Below are 19,287 nucleotides of genomic sequence, written 5' to 3'. Positions count from 1 at the left end.
AAGTTGTCTGCCCACACCCTGAATTTATGCTGTTGTCATCTGGTCTCTAACATATCTAGTGCAGTATCAAAATCTACTGTAAGGGACAAAAGATCAAAAGATATATGTGGACTTTAAGAATAATGAATATTCTGCATCATGTCTTTCTCAATGACATATGTTACATAAGTCAAGCCTTAACAGAGATGCAGACTTCAAAAGATTTAGCAGATAGAGTTGGTAGAAGCAAAAAGTTAATAACTAGAGAGCCTGATGTGCAATAGGAAATGCTAAAAACCACAAATCTCTCTCATATTGAAAACAGGTTCTTTAATCTCAATCTTGTAGCAAAGATACTTACAGCTAGTAGGAGACAGGTTTCTAATTCTGTGAAGTACATCTGGGGGTGGAAGGGAAGGGAAAATGCATAACTTAGTCTACTGGTTTCGGCTGGGACAGAGTTAATTTTCCTTTGGATCTGTGCTGAAAACAGTGTTCATAATACAGGGATATAAAGCTGGGGAACGAAGGAGGAAGGGGTGGACGTTCAGAGTTATAGAATTTGTCTTCCCATGTAACTGTTACACGTGATGGAGCCCTGCTTTCCTGGAGATGGATGAGCACCTGCCTGCCTATGGGAAGTAGTGAATGAATTCCTTCTTTTGTTTTGCTTGCATGAGCAGCTTTTGCTTTACCTATTAAACTATCTTTGTCTCAATCCATGAGTTTTCTCGCTTTTACTCTACTAGATTCTCTCCCCCATCCCACAGGTGGGGAGTGAGCAACTGGGTGTGTGGCTCTTAGTTGCCAGCTGGTGTTAAACCATGTCACAAAATTACAGTTATCTTTTTTTTTTTTTTTTAATATAAGCACTGAGATTTTAAAATCTATCATGAAACGTCTGCTTTATGTTTTAATAATGCTTTCATATAATGAGGTAATGTTATTTTATTTCCATTTTCCTTTGAATTAATTATTTTGCTTCCACACACACCTTTTACTATACTTATTAAACTGTCTTTATCTCAACACACAAGTTTTTACAGTTTTACCTTTCCAATTATCTCCCCCATCCCACTGGGGAGGAGTGAGCAAGTGGCTGTGTGAGGCTGAGCTGCCTACTGGGCTAAACCATGACACTTAGAAAACAAAGTACAACTAAAAATGTCAACAAACATCAATATGTTTGTGACATATTTATGTAATACTAACTGACAAGACTTCTAGTTATGATGCTTGCTTTTAATCACAGATCCACAACTTTAATGGGTAAGGAAAATGAATAAACAACCATTTTACCCTTCTAATTCCCTCTACCTGAGTAAATTTTCCAGAGCATAGGTTAACTTAACAGCACAGGGTAAAATAACATTTGAAGACAGCCTTTAAAAACTTTTATTCTTAGACCATATCCTATAATGCTGGCTTGTATCATAAAGAATGAGAAGTTTTGCTGAAATAAAGAGGTGACTGGATTATGCCCCAAATCTAAGGTCTGAATTGCCTCTGAAAGTCATATGTATACTTCTGCCTCTTCCAAATGGAATTAATACTGGGCAGGACATCCCACTTTAGCTTATTATCCTGAGATGAGGTCATTTCTACAGATAAAATAAATGTACTTTTCATTATGAAATATATTTGAATGTGGATTGAATATGAATATAGTGCACTTCATAATCAGTATTTTCCTCCTATAGTGTGTCCCAGGGTATAGATTTTCTTTTCCAAGTAGGGGAACAGTTCTACAACTGCTACCTTTGACAGCTAAATGCATTCTTCATTCCCAGGATACCATCAGGTACAGGCTGTAAATGATGTGAAACACAAGCTATGTCACTGAATATCTCAAAGCGATGTTTTCATTAATGCTCTCCTCATGTTTCCAGGAGGTTTACATTAAATCTCTTAATCCATCCTTGCTAATTCTGCCAGGCAACTAATTTAAATGGTAGCTCCAGATAGTGTTGTATAGCTTTTATCATGAACTTTGGCTCCCATCTAAAGAGATTTATTATTCTAATCAAGAGTATCATTCATGAGCAAATTCAGTTGTGTTTTGGAACAAAAGGTAAATATTCTAACTATTTATTTCCTTGATGTTCTGATATAAGGCTCAGCATACTTTATGATATATCTTTTAAAATGTTTGTCCCTTTCTAAAGATATGTTTCTCCAGTAGTTCTTCTATCTATAAATAGGCAGTTTCAGTGTATAGATTTCATTTTTTCCCCAATCACAAGATCATTAACAAGTCAAAGTTTATTATCCTGCAGAGGGTTACCTACCCCATAGTTTATAGCAACCCACATACAACATTTACAGACTAGAATGTGAGAGAAATTAAAGATATCAATATAATTCAGTTGTGAATTTGTTTTTAAAATCATAGGCATATATTTGAAAGCACAAATATATGGTTAAAATCTGTATCATAATTCTGAGGATTTGCTTGTGTGCTTCTCATGATTTTCAAGTTTGCCTTTTCCTGTTCCTTTACAATGGGAATACGTAAATATATTTAATTAAAATTTCACATATCAAGATTTTCTTAATGCCTGACTAAATACATTTGACTGGAAATATATTATTTCCTTAACAGTACAGAGACTTATTAAAGTCAAATTAACTAATTGCCTTGATTACATTGTAGCTTTTTAACACAGTAATTCCAGAGTCACTGTAGAGATCATATTTTGTGCATCAAAACACTAGCTTGAAGGGCAGCTAGCTAGTGCTCTCTGCTGTGTTGTGCTTCAGTTGAGGAGTATAATCCTCTAACAGATTAGTACTGTCATGTACTAATACTGCCAGCAACTCAATACCACACAGCCACTCACACACCCCCTCCTCCAGAAGGATGGGGGAAGAGAAGTGGGAGGGTAAAAGTGAGAAAAGTTGTGGTTTGATACGAACAGTTTAACAACTGAAATAAAATAAAATAAAAATAAAATAAAATAAAATAAATAAATATATTGTAATGAAAAACAAAATAACAAAGAGAAATAAACCCCAAGAAATACAAGTGATGCAAATGAAAGCAATTGCTCACCACCAATCAACAGATGACCAGCCAGTCCCTGAGCAGTGTCCCCCCGGTCAACCTCCCCCCTAGTTTTATTGCTGAACATAATGTCATATGGTATGGAATATCCCTTTCGTCAGTTGGGGTCAGCTGTCCTGGCTGTGTCTCCTCCCAACTTTTTGTGCAACCCCAGTCTACTCACTAGTGAGGGCAATGTGAGAAACAGAAAAGGCCTTAACTCTGTGTAAGCACTGCTCAGCAATAAAAAAAAACCCCTCCCTGTATCATGAACACTATTTTTAGCACAAATTTGAAATATAGCCCCATACTACCTACTATGAGGAAAATTAACTATACCCCAGCCAAAACCAGAACATTCTCCACCCCTTATTCCATACCATTCATGCCATAATAAGGTACCACACTATTCAATACATCATTAACCACCACCTCCCTTCCCATCCCTTGATATAATACATAGATATCATTTCCTTAGTATATGGACCACCTATGTTTTTGTTGTAGAGATGGACAAAAAATGACAGGAGACCAATTTGGTTCAAGTTAGCATGTAAGGTGAAAAGCTGCTCCATCCTTTATTATCAGTCTTTTATAATATCTATCTGCTACTATGACAAAAGCTTATTGGTTATACAGTTGTTTTTCACAAATATGATTGGCAGTTAGTTGCTAAGATCTGTGTTCTCCTTACATCCTGCTCTGCGGCTAGCTGCTTTCTCAAACTTGTGTACATCATTCTTTCGTCTGTCTCTTTCGTCTTCTCAAGGGTACACTGGAATCTTGTCAAGGTCAAACCCTTCTCCAATCATGTTGTCAGCAGAACAGCTGCCTTCCCCGACACTATGTGAAATGTCTGTAAAGTGTCCACAAATGTCCACAAAATATCTGTTGAGTTAATTTAGTCCATGACTTTGGGTTCCATCTGTAATGGTGCTCATTCAGGACAGGAGAAGTGGTGTGTTAAATGAAGTCATTGGGGACCAAAGTCAGCTCTGGCTGGGTCACTGCTGCACTTGCACTGCTTCTTGTAAGGCTTGTCCTCCATTGGTTCAGGTGCTTCTTGCTATAGCAATTCCTATAACATGCAGCTTAAATCATAGGTTACAATCTAAAGTTATAACCATTACAGTCTTCACTCCTGGTCCCTTTGAGCCAAGCTACGAGTTTTAACATTGCAATGAACTCCTCCTCTTGCTCCTAGCCTGGCTAGCAACAAGGGGTTCTTGCTATAATAATTTCCATAATGTGCAACTCAAATCATGGACTATTTTCACACAGGATTATATCACCTTGGGATACACACTGAACTCCCTTATCCTTCTACATTCCCCAACAAGCGCACCCAGGTCAGAGCAAAAACAATCCCATGAATAGGTTTAACCTTTCCTGAGAAGCAATAACTCAGACTGTTCTTTCCAACAAGTTCCTTGTATGTACTACGGGGATCTGACGTCCTTCCACAGCACGCAGGGGTTTTGGTTGGGCAGGTCCAGGTCGATTGGCACATCCTCTAGTGTTAACTAGCCAAGTGGCTTCTGCTAAATCTGTATCCCAATGCTTGAATGACTCACCATTGCTATCAGTGTAAAGTCCATTATATCATTCAATTTTCCTAGAGGCTAGTACATGATAGGGGATATGATACGCCCACTCAGTGCCATGCTCCTTGGCCCAGGTGTTTATGAGGTTGTTTTGGAAATGAGTCCCATTGTCTGATTCAATTCTTTCAGGGGTGCTGTGTTGCCATAAAACTTACTTTTCAAGGCCCAAGATAGTATTCCAGGCAGTGGCATGGGTCATGGGGTATGTTTCTAACCTTCCAGTAATCTCTTCCACTGTTGTAAGCACATGCTACTTGCCATGGCGGGTTCATGGTAGTGTGATACAATCAACCTGCGAGGCTTCCCCATATTTATATTTCAGCCATTGTCCTCTATACCAAAAAGGCTTTAGCCACTGGGCTTGTTTGATTATGATGCGTGTTTGATATTCATGGATAACCTGTGCAATGGCATGAACAGTCAAGTCCACCCCTTGATCACGAGTCCATCTGTGTGTTGCATCCCTTCCTAAATGTTCTGATGTGTCATGGGCCCATCAAGCTATAAATAGCTCACCATTACATTCGCAGTCCAGATCCACCTGAGTCACTTCAATTCTAGCAGCCTGGTCTGCCTGGTCCACCTGCTCATTGTTTCGAAGATCTTCAGTGGCATGACTCTTGGGTATGTGAGCATCTACATGATGTACTTTTACAACCAGGCTCTCTACCCCAGATAGGTTTACCTCTGCGCTGCCACTTGGTCTGTTTCCATTGCTGTAGCCACCCCCACAAGAGTATTTGTTACCATCCGTGAGTCAGTACAGAGGTGAAGTACTAGCCATTTTTCTCATTCAGCAATATCTAAAGCCAGTTGGATGGCTTTCATCTCTGCAAACTGACTTGATTCACCTTCTTCATCAGTTTCTATGACTTGTCATGTAGGACTCCACACAGCATCTTTCCACCTTCAGTGCTTTCCCACAATACAACAGGATTCATCTGCAAAGAGGGTATATTAGTTTTAATTTTCTGGTAATTTATTGTATAGAATGGCCTCTTCAGCATGAGTCACCTCCTCTAGCAACACTCTAATGTTTTGGCCCTCTGGCCAGTCCATAATCAATTCCAGGATCCCCAGAGTGTCGGGGTTTCCCATTTGAGCCCGTTACATTATCAGCATGACCCACTTACTCTATGTAGCATCAGTTGCATCATGCACAGAGCAGACCAGCCCTTTGAATATCCAGACAACTGAGGTGCCAAAAGGATCTGTGCTTCAGTAACAATTACTGCTGAAGCATCTCATATTCTATCATATGGTACCAATATTTCTTTTCATTTGGAGCATAACAGTATTCAGATCCCCTATATTCCTGGCTCCAAAACCCTAGAGGTCAACCTCAAGTCTCTCCAGGCACTTTCTGCCAGAGGCTTCAGGTGGGGTTGTTTTCCCTGGCTGAGGTATAAAGCACATTTTTCACATCTTGTCCTGTGCAGAACTAGTCTAAGTGCTACTACATGAAGTGTCTCCTGTTTAATTTGTTCAAATGTTTGCTGCTGCTCTGTGCCCCATTCAAAGTCATTCTTCTGGGTCACTTGATAGAGAGGGTTTACAATCTGACTATAACCTGGAATATACATTCTCCAAAACATGTCTCCATGACACCTAAGAAAGCTTGTGTTTCCTTTTTGTTAGTTGATGGAGACATAGCTGTTATTTTGTTGATCACATCCACTGGAATATGACAATGCCCATCTTACCATTTTATTCCTAAAAACTGAATTTCCTGTGCAGGTCCTTTGATCTTTGGTTTATAGTGAAACCAGCTTTCAAAAGAATCTGGATTGTTCTTCTCTCCTTCTCAAACACTTCCCCTGCTGTGTTGCCCCACACAATGCTGTCATCTGTATACTGCAGGTTTTTGGGAGCTTCACCTTGTTCCGGTGCAGTCTGTATCAATGCATGACAAATGGTAGGACTGTGTTGCCACCTCTAGGGTGCCTGATTCCTGGTGCACTGGATACTCCTCCATGTGAAAGCAAACTGTGGCCTGCACTCTGCTACCAAATAGATTGAGAAAAATGCATTGATGATATCAGTTCTTGCATACCATTTAGTGGCCTTTGACTCCAGTTCCCATTGGAGTTCTAGCATGTCTGGTACAGCAGTGCTCAGTGGAGGTGTAACTTCATTCAGGCCTCGATAATCCACTGTTAGCCTCCACTGTCTGTTATATTTTTACACTGGCCATATGGGACTGTTAAAGGGTGAATGAGTCTTGCTGATCCCTTCTTGACTCTCCAGTTGCTGGATCAACTTATGGATGGGAACCAGGGAGTCTCCACTGATGCAATATTGTCACTGACACACTGTCATGGAAGCAGTTGGCACCTGCTGTTCTTTGACACACTGCAACCCCACCACAGACAGATCCTCTGAGAGACCAGGCAAGATAGACAGCTGTTTAATCTTCTCTGCACTCAAGGCAGCTATACCAAAAGCCCATTGGTACCCTTTTGGGTCTCTGAAGGACCCTCTTTTGAGGTAGTCTATGCTAAGGATGCATGGAGCCTCTGCACCAGTCACAATAGGATGCTTTTGCCTCTCGTTCCCAGTTAGGCTTAACTCAGCCTCCAACACAGAAAGTTCTTGGGATTCTCCTGTTAATCCTGAAATACAGATGGATTTGGCCCCTTCATAATCTGATGTATTAAAGTACACTGTACACCAGTGTCCACTAGAGCTTTATACTCCCATGGGGCTGAAGTGTCAGGCCATTGAATCCACACAGTCCGGTAAACCTGGCTGTTACTTTCCTCTGCCTGGCTGAAGGGTCCCTCTATTCCTGGTCAGAGTCTTTATTACTTGATTTTTGTAACTGCAAAACAGAAGTCCCTCCATCAGGGTCAAAAGTATGATCAGCCCTTCTACTTTTCGCAACAGACACTGAAGCAGTCATTTTCCCCGATGGATGTTTTTTGGCTGTTGCTTTTCCCTGCAGTTCCTGTATCCAAGGTTAGAACTCCAGGCAGGTTCAAGGTCCCACTTCCTCATGTCCTTCTTCTGGTCATGCAGAAAGAACTACAGGGTTGAACATGGTCTGTGCCACTGGTACCCTTTCTGTTGAACAGAAGAAGGCTGACAATAGCTGAGGCCTTGGTTGGAGTGCGTGAAGACCTATCCTTCTTGGCTTGCTTGAACATTTTTTGGGTAAGCCTGTCCACAGCCAAGACACAGGAACACATGGAGGGAGCAAGATTTTCGCTTTAGTCTCATAGTTGTTTGGCCAGTTCATCTACAGTTGGTGCGTCTGTGTCTGTCCATCTCATTATCGCCAAGGTGTGGCTGTATGATGTTGGTTCATTTTATAGAAACTTTTGCCACATGGACTGCATATACCAGATTTCATCTGAGTCTTTGGAGCATCATCTAGGTTGTTATAGATCACCTCCACCATGGCTAAGTCCCTCAGATACTGGATACCTCCCTCAATGTCGGTCTATTTTCTTCAGGAATTTGCAAGCTCTTTATGAAGGGATACCTGTCCTTCACACTGACAGGAGTCACTGCCAAAGACTGAGGACTTCTTCCTTTTATTCAATCGCTTTGTCAGTGACCTTATCCTTAGCAAGGATGCTGGTCTTCCTTACCCTCTAATTCCTGACTACTAGCCCAAATATCCTGGCATCAGAGTAACCATCTGAGAATTAGCTCACCTGGTTGACGGCTAAAATATTTTTTCATATTGTGGCAGGTGCATCTACCCAATGAAAGCAGAGCTTCTTGGCTGCTGAAGTGCAGCAGCTCCTGACTGCCTTTGTTCTCAGGGCTCCGTGGTAATCAGGGCCTTTGGCCAATAGGAGCCGCTATTGACTACAGGTCAGATTCGGCCTGGGTATAAATGGAGTCCCCTGAGGGCGCAATTTGGAGCTTGTCACCTGGAGCAGCACGCTTCGGTCGAGGACTCTCCCCTTGGGTTGGGATGCTCCCCAAGGAAACTCCTCGAGGGGCCTTGGGTCGGGACGCTGCCCTGAGCAGGTCCTCGAGGTTGAGAGCCCTCACTTTTTAGGTGAGTGATAAGCATTTTGGGTTGCCGTTAAACCCTAGGGAGTGGGGCTTTGTAAAGCGTTTTGGGTTGCCGTTAAACCCTAGGTAGTGGTGCTTTGTTCTGTGGTTTGGGTTGCCTTTAAACCCTAGAAAGTTGTTCTGTTCTCCTCTCACAGACATTTGAAACTGTAATTTATGGAGAGCTAGTTAATTGTGTTAATAACAAATTTTTAATTTTTGGTGGTTGGTGGTTTATTTGAGAGCCTTTGTAACACATATCTCGCAGTTTACTTAGAGATGGGGATTGGGGAATTTAATGAGTTTCCTCACTTTTATCCTTCCAATTTTATTCCCTATCCCTCTGTGGGGGGTAGTGAACAAGAAGCTGTGTGGTGCTTAGTTGCCGACTGGGGTTAAACCACAACAGTCCTTTTTGGTGCCCTGTGTGAGGAGCAGAAAAAGCCTTGACTCTGTGGGAACTGCTCAACAATAGCCGAAACATCCCTGTATTATCAACACTGTTTCCAGCACAAATCCAAAACATAGCCTTATACTAGCTACTATGAAGAAAAATAACTCTACTCCAGCAAAAAACAGCACTAGTACTCATCAAAAATCTCTTCCCTTTGGTATGTATACCTGCTGACAGTGATCAGAATTCTGACTGGTTTAGCTTTTTATTGGATCACCTGAGTTTCTTTAATCCTTCACCATAAAGGTTTTCATACAGCTTTTTCTGACCATTTTTCATTTTTTCAATGCATTTTTGTTGAAGAACTGACCAGAAGCATATATAATACTCCTGCAACAGCCCAACAGTGCTTGGAATCAAGGGCAGAATCCCTGCTGTCTCCATCTCACTACAATACTCCACTGTTTAGGTAGTCAAGGATTGCATAAAATCATTTCACTGCAGCACCACAAAGAGCTATGATGTTCAGTAGCTCATCATAAAAGTATGAGACATAAGTACAGTCTTACTGGGTAAAGGTCCAGCCAGCACTGCATTTGCATTTGACAATGGTCAAAAATGAACATGTAGACAAGAATATAAGAACAGAGTGAGCACATATGAAAATCCCCTTGAAAACTCCCCCAGCTTTTAATCCACTGCAGTTAAGGCTTTCTTGACTGAGAACTGTTTTCTGTGTATTTAATAAACCTCAGAGAATTGCTTGACCTTTCATTCAACCAGAGAAAATCCTACAACATTCTGCAACAGGGAGGTCCACACCTCAGTTTTCTGATGTCTCACCTCCTTTGGATTCTTGTGGGTGTGTTTACTGTCATGTTTCATGCCTCTTGTATCCACTCTCAATACTGCCAAAGAGAAACAATAATGATTCCCTACCCAACCTCTCCACGAAACACGTGATTTTTATAGACCTCTCTTATATTACTCCTCATTTATCTTTTTTCCAGAGTGAACTTTACTTCTTGGTGTCTAATACAGAAGCCAATACACCCTTGCTGTCCTTGTCTGATATTTTTTCCATTATACCATATCGCTTTTGAGATGTGAGTGCAGTTTGTAAACAGGTTTAATATAGTGAAATTGATGTTTTCTCCAATATTAGGAAAGGAACGAAAAATTCATTACTTTTTTTTTTTTTTTTTTTTTTTTTTAACTGCTGTTATACACTGAGATGGTGTTTTCACAAAACTATCTATCATAACCCAAATATTTCACTCATAGCAGTAATGGTAATCTTGGATCCACTATTTTCTATCTTATTTTAGGAATTATCTTTTCCTTCATGTACATGAGTTGGAATTTAAGTTTCACATACTATTTCATTGTTCAGCTACTGAATGGTGTGAGGTCCTTCTGCTTTTCTTTACAGTCAGTTCAATTTTTATTGTCTTGATTGATGAGGCTTTATAACCCCTTTCAATGACACTGTTTTCAAAATGAAGTCTGGAAGTCTGGCCCGTATTCTATGTCCTTATGTGTTGGATTTATTTGTATTTGGTTTTGTTGAAGGACAGCTTGTGGAAAGCTTGAAGCTGATTGTAATGATGCCAAATAAAATCTCTGAAAGTCAAAGTAAAATATTTAATATAATTTTAAAAAATACCAAAGCACATGGAATACAGTAACCTGCACAAGCCTAAAGAAGTTAAACCTATTGATATATCCTGACTTGTTATTTTACCTTATAATAATTTGGGGATCTTCTTTAAAATTTTGTTGCAAATTATTTTTGTTTGGTATGGTTTTTTTTTTTTCTCCAAAGTATTGAGACAGATTTTGCCTGATATTGTCTTGATGAAAGATCATTGTAAAGCATTCTTAATGGTGATGTATTGAAATTTTGTTTATCATTGCATAATTTAGAGTATTTTTACATATTAACAGTACAGTTTCCACAAGTATTTAAAGGACTACGGAGGACTTGACATTGTGTCCCACATATTCCAAATCATGAATTGTGACCAATTAGAAAGACTAGACTATTGATCTGATGCTAAGTGATTTTTCAAACCTTACTTTGGTGTTGGTATAGAGAGGAGGGTAACTGAGTTTACCCTCCATATTGTCTAAACTTCTTACAATGTCCATATTTAGAAATAGTCTGAACACTTATGGAGTTCTTTAAACATAGTCTTTGTTCTCCCCTCTGCCTCTGATGTCTTTTATTCCTGGCTGCAAATATTTTGAACTTCTGGGTTTCTGAAGTTCAAGCCTTGCATAAAAACAGGGTGTTAGATAGGAACCAGATGCATTTCTGAGCATACATATTTAACTGTAGGAAACTTGCAGGCCTAGTAATGAGTTAATTAACTAGTTCAGGTTTTTAAAGAAATATGCAGTCATGGAAAGTAGGTGAACCAGATTAAGTTAAGGGGCCATAAGTGTTTGAGGCATATACAAGAATCTTAGGTAAATAGTATAAGTATTACTTCTCTACTCCCAAGATCCCAAATGATTACAGGGTGAAAGCTGTGCTAAATGAGAAGAATGAAGACAGTAACAAGTTCTTTTAGACTCCATCCTTCTTTTCTTTGCAACATAAGGTCAGAATTCCTGATCATGTCATTATCCACTTCTAACAAATAAAATTGCTTCTTAGAAAGCACCAATCCACATGAAAAATGTAATAGAAGACACGATATTTTCAAACATCACACCATTTTCAAACACTGACATAATAAGACGTTATCATCAAAGAAAATAGCAATTATTGATATGCAGAAGCTTTTGATGTCTTTTTGTTAAAAGTGAGTGGCAAGTAATAAATCTGGACAGGAAAATGATGGAAAAAACCCCTGGATACTTATGTACACATAGCAATCAGCAATAAATCAGTTATTCTATCAGTGGATGTATATTGCAATAGCCCTAAGTATTACACTGTAAGCATATTTTTCTTAACAGTTATCAGCAAGATCTTTTTGGCCATAATATCCCTATTAGTCCTATTATGTACCATGAATCATATTGTTTTGGTAAATTGACTGACCAAAAGGCAAATACAGCTGTCCAAGTGCTTCTGGACAATTCTTTTGAACATGATTCATAGATCTAAAGCTTCTGTTAGCATTTCAAACCAATCTTAAACAGTTTCTGTTTTAAGAACTCTTCCAAAAGAAAGAAGTTCTTCAGTGATGAAAGGTTTGAAGAATTATCACTGAGGTTTACAAGTGAGTTTTCTAAGAGAAGCTGTCAGGAACACTTGATACGTGATGGAGTTTTGTTTATATAGACACAGGACAATGGGATATATATTCATAGACCTTTGTTTCTTATTCATCAAAAAGAAGCAAAAGAGGCTTAAAAACCTGTGTTCTCTCTGTCTGAATTGTTGACAAGAGAGATCACAGTTCAGTAGCAGCTGACATCGTGAAATGACAGGTACTCAGATGGGGACAGGATAGACAATATGTTTAGGAAGCTGTATGGTTTGGCTCTATGACAGAGGAGGAGCCTTCCATCCCAGCTGTGGCTGTTGTGGTTCCCTAGGCTCAACTAGTAGCAAACCTGTGCACATATTCCCAATGGACACATGAGTATACATACGTATTCTATCAGGGAAAATTTAAGAACAACAAATACATCTTGGATCCATAGCCAGGAGATGGAAATAGGACAGGCTGGTAGACTAGCATAGCTTGCAGGGAAAGAAAGCCACTGGCATCTGGTATGCTTCAACATAATTTTGCCAGCCACCATAGCAGGGAAGAGAAGACTGTTAAAGACAAAATGGTCCATGATATAATTTTTGCTGACCCTGCACAAATATATTCTACATTACTTGCAGCGAGACAAGGTCTAATCAAATCATTAATCTAATGTTAACATGGGACTTTAAAATATCTACAAGACGTGGTGATATTGAAGAACTAACAAACTGCTGATTAAACACAATAAACAGAATATAGGAAAACTAATGCAGTAGCAAAATGGTTAAGAGAACTGCAGAGCAAGGGAAAATGAAGTTACTTCTGACAATTTTGGGTAATCAGCTCCCCAGAGGAACATCTGCAGGATGAGGAAACAGGACACGGCAACCAGTTATCACTGGACTGGGCAGCTGTCTCAGCACAAACAATGAACAATCAGTCTAGAAAACTGAGGTAGTGAAGAGCAGAAAGGCACAGATCACAGAGTCCTGATGGGATAAAAGACAGCTCAAAGGGTGGGATTAGCAAAAGAGCATCATCACTGAAGATGCCAACAGCTGAGAATCAGGTGTTAAAGCCATAAATATCTACAGGTCACCCCAAGAGCAGGCAAGATATCCCTGCATATGCCATGCCATGAATGGGGACCCTAGGACCCAATAAAGGGGTCTTGCAGATATTAGAGCATTAGGAAAACTCAGGGATTTGGTAGTGCCTCTCACCACCATAACATTATGATAATAATACTTGTACGACTGTGTGCCATTAAGGTTGTTACAGCTACTCTCTGCCATTCTGGTAGTTATATTATAGCTGACTAGTTTTAAACTGTAGTTTTATTTTCTAAGGTGTAATGGACCATTGATTAGTTGCCTCAAACATCGTCCCTGTAGGGGAAAAACATTTCTTGTAAAGAGACTGTGTGGGAGTTGTTTGTTTCAATGTTGCTAACCACAAAGGAACACCATCAACCACCTACCTCAGAAAGTACCACGAAAAAAGGAACTTGGTTAGATGGTGCCTGCCTACCCCCATTCCTCAAACTGTGCATGAGCCTGGGCCCAGGGTCATTAGTACCATCGTAAGACCCCCCAGTGATGGTACTGGGCATGTACATCAGCTGCAGGAGTGATGTAATGTGAGGGCAAGGTAATTCAAAGAAGTTCTGAGAAGTAATTGACTATCTTCTGGAAGAAGAGGGGACATGGACAATAAATGACGGATACACGGACTGAGAGACAGAAACTTCTCCCACTGAGAGAGTCAATCCAACGGGACACCGTTGGAACATGTGGGTGGTATGCTAACCTATCCGTCTTCTTCTTTCCAACTTTGTTTCCTTCTTCTCTTCTCTTTCTCTAAGTTGTAAGAGCACTAATAAAGTTCCATTGGCTGCCAAGTGACATCTGGCCTTGTTTGTGTCTTAATTTCACCCCAGAGGAGTCCTTGAAGTCCTCAGTCATATTGGGGACTGAATTGGACCATAACATATGGCCACACCAAACTGCTCAAATTTAGCAAACACCATTGCTCAAATTTATTCAGCCACCAGAGTCTATTAAAAATTTTTACATGTACTTCATGTAATCACAGTCTCTTCCCTGTCCAGATAAGACTGTTCTATATTTCAATCTTCTCATGCATGCACACACACAGAGACACCACTAGCACTCAGAAATATGAACAACCCAGATGGCCTGATCCTGTTCCTACTGTTGAGCTAATCAGGATAAGAGTTTTGTAGCAGTCAGAAACACACACACAGAGTCCCTCCAGCAACGGGCCCCAGATCCCAGTTCCTCCAGCTGGCACCTGCTATGACCAATGGCTCATGACAGCTACTAGCAACTGACCTCTTCCTGCTCATCAGTTAGTCTAGACTGAAGTTTGCTAGTGGTTATACCTATACACACATCTTGAATAGAGAACATACAGAGAGTAGAGTTTAATAAGAAGATGGGTCTGACAGTTGTGATCATGCAGGGAATCAGTCAGAGATGTGTACTGACAGCTCCTGCTTACATGCTGTCAGCCCCTTTTATCCCTCTCCTTTCTGATTTCCAATGACTTGTCCTCCCTGATCCACACTGATCCCTTCCTTTCCCTGCTTTTGGACTTTCCTCAAAACATACCATAATGAGTTTTGTACCTTCTGCAATCCCTTTAAAACATTCCATAATAAATTTTACATAATCTCACAAGCCCCCTCAGATGTTACATCATAAATTTGTTGTTTACCATAAGACTTAAGATAACTTTGTTTCCCCTCCCCTGCCCCCTTCTAATCTGTTGCAAAGACCTGGTTGATCCTCCTCATCATCTCAGAGCTTCTGTCTTCATCAGTCTCTCAGTTACCTCATGCTCCTTATGGTTTGTGCACCTGCATGATTAATTTATCACGTTTTTTGTCTCATGGTTTTAGTTTTTATGTGGAAGAGTCACGGACCAGATGTCCTTACAAATCAGCTTTCTGCTTTCTAGGCATCCGTATATATTTACATTCCACATATCCTTATATAATAATCCAGGACTGCTTCTACATACACTTTTTCAGACCTGTTTCAAGATATCAGCATTGCTGTGGCAGTTTCTTCATACTGTTTTATTCAGGAAAAAACAATGTTATTGAAATATCAAGCAGAGATTGTGCACTTACTTTCAATACTTCAATAAATGAATTATATCATTTACCTGGTAACTATTGGTCTTTTGTTTAGATATCCTGGTAGTTATAACACTGATGGTCTGTAAGTGGCCTTAACAAGCACACAACATTAGCTGACAGACTAGGTGCTTTTTTTAGAAGAACAAGGCTGGGCTTTTGGTTTATATAATAAGTAGAGTAAAATAAGTTTTAAACACTTCATGGCAGGTTAAGTGGAGTTACTTCTAGTTTGTCTTGCAGGCTTATGGGTCAGCTATAAAGACCATGTTGCGTGCACAATATGCTTCTTGCGAATGTTTAACAGCTGACAAGAAAGGCAAGAGGACAAGACTGGAAGATATATCTACATTCACATTTCCTCAGAGTAACAAGGGCAGATTTGTATGTGCAACAAAAATGATTACAGTGACATCTTTGGCTGCTACAAAATTTTTTCGGTGTGAGGGAAAAATGCAAGAGTTCTGAAATTGTGCATGCAAAACATCAGAAAAACGATAACCTAGAATATTTTTGGAAGTTAAAAATGAAGAGTTAAATCACCTAGGAAAAAAAAGCTGTTTGATTCTGTGATTTGTTCCTATTTGGAGAAGGAAACTTCTAAACTGCAGTGTCTTCCCTATGGATAATATTTTATTTCTGATGTCATACAAATTTGCTACTTCTATATTCCTAGCAAACCATTGTGAAAATCTAATGGGATATCTGGAAGCTGACTTACAGGTTAAACAGTTCTCTGGTAAGTGTATCCATAGTGTAGGCTGCTCATAGGCAGAGGGGAGGTAAGACTGGAATGAGAGCCTGACTGAGCACACACTTCTCTTGGTGACACTCCACAGTGCAGCATATGCAATGGCCGCATTACTCTGGAACCCTATGAGCCTCTGACAGTCAGCAGGACATGAAAAATGGTCTGCAAAACAACTGTAGAAAACATGCATGTGAGAAACAAGTAAGGCATTGAACAAATATGAACTGTATTGTTCATACAAACAAAGAAGCAGCCAAGACAAATAAGCAGCCAAGACAATTAAACAGCCAATACAAGCCAAGAGGAAGGTTTTGGTGCTTCAGGAGATGATCTGCTAAAGATTGGAATAAGGAAGTTGATTTTAAAGAGTGATTTCTGCAGAGCCAACATTTCATCATAAATGATATAAGTTTCAGGCTAACAAACTAAAAATAAAAAACTAAAACATCTTTCAGGCCATGCAGATTAGATTGAATTGAGGTAACTTTTGTTTGCTGTCTAATTTTATGATTAATCTGATTTATCACAGAATAACAGAATTACAGAATGGTTGAGGTTGGCAACCATCTCTGGAGATCACCTTGTCCAACTCTCCTGTTCAAGCAGAGCCACCTATACCAGTTGTCCAGGACCATGTCCAGATGGCTTTCAAATATCTCCAAGGTGGGAGACTCCACAACTTCCCTGGGTAACTTATGTCACTGCTTGATCACCCTCACGGTAAAAAAAACGGTTTTCCTGATGCTCAGAGGGAACCTCCTGTGTTTCAGATTGTTTAGAATAGAATAGACTATTTCAGTTGGAAGGCACCTACAATGATCGTCTAGTCTAACTTCCTTACCAATTCATGTCTGACCAAAAGTTAAAGCATGTAATTAAGGGCGTTGTCCAAATGCCTCTTAAACACTGACAGACTTGGGGCATCGACCACCTCTCTGGGAAGCCTGTTCCAGTCTCTGACCACCCTCTTAGTAAAGAAATGCTTCTTAATGTCCAGTCTGAACCTCCCCTGGTGCAGTTTTGAACCGTTCCCATGCATCCTATCATTAGATACCAGGGAGAAGAGATCAGCGCCTCCCTCTCCACTTCCCCTCCTCAGGAAGCTGTAGAGAGCAATGAGGTCACCCCTCAGCCTCCTTTTCTCAAAACTAGACAAACTTAAAGTCCTCAGCTGTTCCTCACAGGACATTCCTTCCAGCCCTGTCACCAGCTGTGTTGCTCTCTTCTGGACACATTCAAGGACCTTCACATCCTTCCTAAACTGTGGGGACCAGACCTGCACACAGTATTCAAGGCAAGGCCACACCAACACAATACAGTGGGATAATCACCTCTTTTGACAGCTAGTTATGCTGTGTTTGATGCACCCCAGGATGTGGTTTGCCCTCTTGGCTGCCAGGGCACACTGCTGACTCATATTGCGTCTGTTGTTGACCAGCACCTCCAGATCCCTTTCTGCAGGGCTACTCGCCAGCCACTACTCTCCCAATTTATACTTGTGCTCAGCATTACTCCATCCTGGGTGAAGAATCTAGTATTTTGACTATTTAAACTTTAGCCAGTAAGACTGTACTTATGTCTCATACTTTTATGATGAGCTACTGAACATCATAGCTCTTTGTGGTGCTGCAGTGAAATGATTTTATGCAATCCTTGACTATCTAAACAGTGGAGTCATAGCTCAATAGTCATAGTCATAGCCCAATGCTCCAACATATATAATTGTGCCCATTGACACTTTTCTGTCACTGGGCACCACTGAAAAAAGTCTAGCTCTGTCATCTTTCCACCCTCCCTTCAGGTATTTATACACAGTGATAAGATGGAAACATTCAAGGTCAGGCTGGACAGGGTTGTGAGCAACCTGATCTTTGAAGATGTCCCTGTTCATTGCAGGGAGGGATTGGACTAGATGACCTTTAAGGATCCCTTTGTGGACAGCAAGATGAGTGTGAGTCAGCAATGTGTCTTTGCTCTCAAGAAAGTTATTCTGAACTGCATTAGGCAAAGTGTTGTCATCATCTTGAGGGAGGTGATCCTTCCCCTTTCCTCAGCACTGGTGAGGCCACACCTGGAGTGTTGTGTCCATTTATGAGCTCCCCAGTAAAAGACAGACATGGACATACAGTGGCCACAAGATGGCCACTAAGATGGTTAAGGTACTGGAGCATCTCTCATGTGATGAAAGACTGAGAGAGCTGGGACTGTTCAGCCTGGAGAAGAGAAGGCTCAGGGAGGATCTTAGCATCATAGTATAGTTTGGGTTGGAAGGAACCTCCAAAGGTCATTTAGTCCAACACTCCTGCCATGGGCAGAGACATCTTCAACTATATCATGTTGCTCAAAAACCTCATCCAACTTGGTCTTGAAAAATTCAAGGGAGGGAGCATTCAAAATTTCTCTGGGCAACCTGTTCCAGTGTTTCACCACCTTAACAGCAAAGAATTTCTTCCTTATGTCTAATCTAAACCTACCCTTTTTCAGTTTAAATCTGCTACCCCTTGTCCTATCACTACACCCCCTGATAAAGAGTACCTCCCCATCTTTCCTGTAGTCCCCCTGTAATCCCCCTTTAAGTCCCACTTTAAGTACTTATGTTATAAGGTCTCCCCGAAGCCTTCTCTTCTCTAAGCTAAACAAACTCAACTCTCTCAGTCTGTCCTCATAGGGGAGATAATGGTTGCATGAGGTTTTTTCTCCCCAACTGCAGGACTTTGCACTTCTCCTTGTTGAATTTCTGGGGTTCCTGTCAGTCCATTTCTCCAGCCTGTTGAGGTCCCTCTGGATGGCAGCACAGCCTTCTGGCCTATCAGCCACTCCTCCCTGTTTTGTGTCATCAGGAAACCTGCTGAAGGTACACTATGTCCCAGCATCAAGATCATTAATGAAGATGTTAAACAGGACTGGACACAGTACTGATTCCTGGGGCACACCGCTAGTCACTGACCTCCAAGTAGACTTTGTGCCACTGATTACCACCCTCTGGGCTCAGCTGTTCAGCAAGTTTTCATCCACCTCACTGTCTGCTTATCCAGCCCATACATCAACAGCTTGTCTGTAAGGATCTTTTCAGAGACAGTACCATAGGCCTTACTGAAGTCCAGGCTCTCCTCTGATCTACCAGGCCAGTCAT

This window comes from Strix aluco, chromosome 1, assembly GCF_031877795.1.
Source record: "Strix aluco isolate bStrAlu1 chromosome 1, bStrAlu1.hap1, whole genome shotgun sequence".
In the NCBI taxonomy this organism is placed as follows: domain Eukaryota; kingdom Metazoa; phylum Chordata; class Aves; order Strigiformes; family Strigidae; genus Strix; species Strix aluco.
The sequence above is the reverse complement of the archived record's forward strand: the minus strand, read 5'-3'. Positions refer to the sequence as shown.